Here is a 6,875-nt window from a genome sequence, read left to right as displayed (position 1 = left end):
TTCAGTAATTTGTACCTATTTATAGCTACCATTACCCATGGTAAAAGGAAAAGAAACGGTTGAACGTAGGTGTCTCTTTCTAGCAAGCCAGGGAAAGTTGTTTTCTATTTGTTGAGACCTGGATTGCCACTGTCTTTATGTCAGCCAACAAGCAGAATGTTATTCTAGTTTTAACCCACATAAAAATGAAACTAAGTAAAAATGGGAACATACCTCGGCTTCAAACCTGGATCTACTCAAAGATATTGTCCAGTAAACCAACATAATTTAAGTATCTCAAAACTTCGGTTGTTATTTTTGTTGAAAACCGTGAAATGGATTTTAAGTTCTACATGTATGTTTAAAAATTTCAAATTTCTCCTCTAATTCCATCACACCCAATGACTCAATCCCAAGCAGAGGCTGGTAGACAAAACATAGCAAAACATCTTGGAGTCCTCAGATAAGGGTTGAAGATCTTGGGGGCAAATGCAGCTCTCTTCAATCCAGATCATTCCCCCTCTTCAGGTAGGAGTACTTGTGAGTTTTCTCAGAGCCCCTTTGCCTTGTGAGCAGGGCCATTATCCCAACTCCACGTGAGGGACTGTAGTTGGCTCAGATGTTCAATACATTCTTGTGCTGGATTTAGAATCAAAGGATCCGAGGTACGGCAGTGTGTTGACTTAAAACAGGGACAATGGAGAGTGGCTGCCTGGGTTCAAATAACAGCTCTGTGCCTTGCTGGCTATGTGATCTTAAGGCAGTTATTAAACTTTTTCTTCTCTTTCCTCATTAGTAAAATAAGGTTGGTTATACTGGCTCTTACCGTATAGGGTTCTTGTAAACATTAGCTGAATTCACGTGTTTTCAGAGCTTAGAAATATTCCTGGCACATAGTGAGCATGAAATGAAGAAGATGAAACATTGTGCAAATGTCTGTTTTCACCATTGTTATTGTTATTATTCTCTCCCAGGTCAACGTGTTTTCTTGTCTTTGACTCAGTTATCTGCTAAGTGATATGAGGGTTATTATAGACAAAATCTCTGTGGGGATATAAATGCAACAAAATGTATGCAGGACCTCTATGCTGAAAAGAACAAAAAACGGATGGAAGAAATTTGAAGAAGATACAAACAGTGATGTATTATGTTTATGTATTAGAATAATTAAATATTGTAAAAGTATCATTCAAAGCAAGAGTCTCCGATGGGCCCTAAATGTCCCTGCCTGCCCTTGCTGAGTATGACAAAATGTAAGAATTATTGCCTTCTGAAACTGTGAAGTTTCTGCAGCTGGTCACATAGGCAACTAAGTAGGTCAAAGTGACCACAGCATGACTAGCCTGCAAAGGTTCACCCATGGGAAAAGGGGACTGATTTGTTTGCTGCTTGCTACGAAACATCCTGACCCATTGTACCTGTATTCCTCAGCTACAGCAACAGCCACATGATATATAACCGCCATCTGGCCTACTGTATTACCTAATGGTATCTGGGGTCAAGAGGAAATGGAGCAACCATGCTGATGCTCCTGCTATTTGCTATGCTGTGGGAAATAAACTTGTTCTGTCCATTGTATATTATCACCACATAGGGGGTTGTGAAGTGGTTATTCTTTGCTCTTCTCTATGAGGTTTGGGGTTCTTCTATGACAGGTGTTAAGTTTCCCCTAATTGATCTACTGATTTACACAATCCCAGTCAAAATCACAGTAGGATTATACTGCAGATATCAACTACAACAAGATATCAACTACTAAGCTAATTCTAAAATTTATATTATGAGATAAAGAAACTAGAATAGCCAAAACAATTCTGAAAAGTAGAAAAAATTCAAGGACTCATACTACCCAATTTCAAGACTTAGAATTCAGGATAGTCTTTTACTGGCAAAAGGATAGACAGACTATAGAGAAGAATAGAGTTCCAAAATAAACTGAAAGAAATATAGTCCACTGATTTTCAATAATGATGGAAGGACAATTCAATGGAGAAAGACTAGCCTTTCAACAAATAGTGCTGGAACAGTTGGATGTCCTTATGTAAAAAATAAATACACATACATCATACTTTATACAAATCATAAATCAAAATGGATTAAAGCCCTCTATGTGAAAAGTAAAATTTAAAACTTATAGAAAAAGATGGGGCCGGCCCGGTGGCATAGTGGTTAAGTTTGCGCACTCCGCTTCGGCAGCCCAAGGTTCACAGGTTCGGATCCCAGGCGCAGACCTATGCACTGCTTATCAAGCCATGCTGCGGCAGGCGTCCCACATATAAAATGGAGGAAGACGGGAATGGATGTTAGCTCAGGGCCAATCTTCCTCAAGAAAAAGAGGAGGATTGGCAACAGATGTTAGTTTAGGGCTAATCTTCCTCACCAAAAAAAAAAAAAAAAACTTACAGAAGCAAAAGAGAGAAAATCTTTGTGACTCTGGATAAAGCAAAAAGTTCTTAGATATGGTGTGAAAAACACATCCATTAAATTAAAAAATGATAAAGTACACTTTATCACAATGGAGCACTTTTCCTCTGCAAGAGACACTAAGACAGTGAAAATAAAAAACCTCAGACTGAGAGAAAATATTTGCAAATCACATTTCTGTCAAAGGACTTGTAATCAGAATATATAAGAACCTCTGAAAACTTGGCAATAAGAACTAAAAAAAATAAAATAAAAGTGAAAAAGATTTCAACAAACACCTCATCAAAATAGATATGTGGATGACAAATAAGTACATGAAGAGACAATATCTTCTGTCAATAAGGTAATGCAAATTAAAACCACAATGAGATAAAACTATGCACATAATAGACTGAATAAAAATAATAACATATGTTTATGGTATTGATTATGATGATGGTTTCACGGGTGTATACTTATCTCCAAACTCATCAAGTTGTATACATTAAATATGTACAACTTTTTGTATGTCAATCAGTCCTCAATGAAGTGGTTTAAAAAAGCATAAAATAAAAAATACAAAAAGGCCTGTCAATACCAAGTGCTTATCAGGATTTGGGCAACTTGATCTCTAATACATTGTTCATGAAAACACAAAGTGGTAAAGTCATTCTGGAAAAGTTTTTATCCAGTTTCTCATAAATTTGAACATATATTTTCCATGTGACTCAGCAATCTCACTCCTCATAAGTGAAATGAAACATATTCACACATACATCTATATAAAAAGGTTTAAAGCAGCTATATTCATAACTATGAACAACTGGAAACAATCCAGATTTCCTTCACCTGTGACTGAAATGTTACTTAGCAATTATATATATATATATTTTTTTTTCATATAAAAATATGGATAAATCTCAAATACATTTTTTAAGTGACAGGACCCAGACCCAAGAGCTACATATTGTATGATTGCATTTATATGACAAAATATAAAGAAAAGAAAAAATATAAGGATGGAAAACAGAGCAGTGGTTGTCAGGGGTTAGGTTGGGGTGGGGGTTGGCTACAAGGGGCATAAGGGATTTTTGGAGGTAGTGGCACTCCTGTGTATCATGACCCTAGTGGTAGATACAAGACTATGGGCATTTTTCAAAACGCATTGAACTCTATACCATACAAGGAGTTTTTTAATGTATGTTATATTTTAAAATGCATAGTTCTAAGGATCAGTGTCCCAAGAGCAAAATTCTGTCTCTGTGACACTCTCTGGAAGTCAGGGAGAGCCTTGGGGCATGCAGCTGTTTCATATCCCAGTTGCTTTGAAGAACAAACAATACAACAGCAACCAACTAATGGGTAATTGAAAATTAAAGTAAGAAAGCACATAAAGAACACATTTAATACTCAAACCCCACACATAAAATATCCAAAAAAATATAACTTTCCTCAAAAACATACACGAAAAAATAAATCAAATGACAGAAAATGAAAAAAACATCAAAAAATCAATCAAAGCACTGTGCCCAGTAGACATAGGTAGAGCAGGCATAAAAGCAAATGACGAGAGAAGCCAATGTCCTTCATCTTGGTAACTACAATTTTCCAAAAGACTGAAGTAGGGTGTACATACAGCTTATTAATACAGACAAAATATCACAAAGAGCTGTTTCTGATTCAACTCCCTGAACAGAATTAAAGAAGGGAGGCATCAGGTTATCTCCCTTTGTACAACATAAGAATGTGAAATTAACACGAGGTTTCCCTAGAAATTTCTCTAGTCCACATGATGGCACCCAGGCGTATGGCGCTTACCATTTCTAAGCCCCTCCTCTCCAGAAAAGCAAAAGATATGTATTTCTTTTTAATAAACTAAATAAAATCATCACACAATAAAATTGTCTGAGTACTATGCACAATCCTTAATAAATGGATGACTTATAGCAGATTTAAACATATTTTAATAAGAATGACCATCTTCTAGGTCTGTGAAGAAATAAGGAGCTTCAATATTTGAGAGAAAAAATACTTTGTGCTTCAGCAGGGAACATATCTGAGAAGTAGGAGGGAATTTGCCACAGTCTAAAGGAAAAGATTTGAAAATGGGAAAGGGAGTTGATAGGTAAGAACATTTTATCATATTTGGGGTTTGGGGTAGGATACACGTTCTGAAAAAAAGGACAAATACTGGTAGAGAGGAACACCATGAAAGCACTGAAAGTCTCATTCCCATTTCAGTCAAGCAACATTGGTAAAAGGGATATGAATCCCAGAAGAAACTCAATGGGAAGTTTTTTCCAGGACCTTCAGTTCCTAGGACTTGCCTCTGAGAATTCATCCAAGGAGTCGCCTGTGCTAGTCCCACACAGGGGAGGGTACTAGTGGAAACGTCTGGACTCTAGGGAAAGCATCCCTCTGCAAGTAACTGAACACTCCCAATGCACCTACAGTGCCATCACATATGTTGCATGTATAATGTGTTACTCCACTCACAGAGGTGTCAATCACATCTAATCACACATGATTGCCACTCTTTGGAGTACAGTACCACACAAAGAATGTCTAAGGATGGCAGCCCAGCCTAATCACCCATTCGTGCTCCTTTCAAAACCCCCTCATTGTTTTCAGGCTGTGAGTGGCCACTGGCATTTGCACAAAGGACCTCTACAGCATTCACTCCACTGTCTTTCCACATCCACCCTTCCCTGAGTGTTGTCCACTTGCAGTTTGGAGTTTTTCCAAGGAAGTTTTCAGAACTATGAACCATTAAGCCCTCCTGTTAGGTTCTCCTGCTCATGGAAGAAAAATCTTTGCATGCCTTATCCTCTTTCTTTTCTCATTGTTATATACAAAGCACTAACAAGCAGTTTGCATTCTCTAGATCCAATTTTTAATCAGAAAATACACTCCATATCACAAAACTGTGCTTGTCACCCAAAGATCTGAGTCTTTCTACTTGAGTACCTCAACTCTTGAATCACAAAATAAGCAGGGAAAATATACAGGGTCCTAGAAACAAAGAACAGGAGAATAATCAGTGGTTGATGTGATGGAGAAAACTGTTCTCCTCAGATCCAGAAGTGGAAAAAGCCCATTTTACTTACCAGGAATTATCTGCAAGACATAAAATGTTCTTAGCACCTAAGGATGTCCTTATACTGCTTTCAGTTTGTGAGATTTCTGAGCCTATTCCCTGATCAAGATTAAAAATTTTAGAGCACGTTTTTGCATTTTTCCTTTTTGAGACCTGCAACGAAATGCTCTCATTTACCTAAGGTTACTCTGGGACACCAAAATATATGGACACAAATATGGTAACTGAATACCAGAGGCTTGGGATTGAAGTAACGAGGTGAGTTTGGCCTATTACATGGGGTTACATCTCTTGAGCTCCTGGTCAAGGACTATGGTATCTTCATGGAAGGAACAAGCCACTGGCATTTCTCATCTGCTCCACTCCCAGCTTTGTGTTGCTGAGGCTAAATACCAGGTGCATGTGGCGAGAGATCAGGGGCACTATTTCCACACTCAGCCCACTATCATAGGGTGGCGTCTCTACCATGGTTGTGGCAGGCTAAGAATACTGTTTCCTTCATCATCTTTGCCTGAGAATGATTGTCAGGAAGAGTTTCAGCACCAGGTCAGGCAGGTTGAGAAGACCAGAATCTGCCACCACCAATCAGCTCTATCCCAAGTTCCCGAGCAGTGAATCAGACATTTCTGTCCAGTGCGTAAGACTGGTCTGAATACAGAGGGCATTAAAGCTCTCTTTAAAAATATGACTTTATTTGTAATAGAGTATAAGGAAAGTCAAGTCTAATGGCACTACAGAAAACAACGCAGATTTGGGAGGTAAGTAAATAAGATAAGACTGGTAGCAGTATGAGAGCAACAAGCTAAACCACAGGCCAGCTTGTCTACCAGAGAGTACTACCAGGTAAAGAGATAGCTAATAAGAGCCCTCCTAATATCAGAACAAATCTGAAAGACTTGATTCAAAAAGTTACTTGCTCAAAGTGGTTCAAGTTATTTTTATTTAACGTTGAGAGATTTTTTTCCCATGACATTTTTGAAAACTATAGAAAAATCAGCCTTCAATTAGGAAACCTAACAGCTGGGTATGATACACACAGATACAGACAGCTTGACAGAGAGATCAAGAAAAGAAACAAAGGGAATCCTACTAAAACTACTGTCATCTCAGAGTGACTGTGTACCTGCACAAGGCTTGCCCTCTGAGGGACAACATAAGAAAACTCATAGCAGATGAAATAGACTTCACTAATATAGCCCTGTCAATTCAATAAACAAATAAAAACCAGATGACAACAACACTACAACCCCCAGGAGGAGATTATCAGTATTCAGAGTACTGGCTGTGTGATTTTATAGGAAATGATCAGATGTTCAAAGAAAGGATAACGTAACCCTTACACAGGACAAAAACAGATGACAGAAAATGCCAATGAGAGTGCCCAGAAGTTATACTA

This window comes from Ceratotherium simum, chromosome X, assembly GCF_057802395.1.
Source record: "Ceratotherium simum simum isolate JZ-2026a chromosome X, ASM5780239v1, whole genome shotgun sequence".
Lineage (NCBI taxonomy): Eukaryota > Metazoa > Chordata > Mammalia > Perissodactyla > Rhinocerotidae > Ceratotherium > Ceratotherium simum.
Note: the sequence above shows the minus strand (reverse complement) of the source record.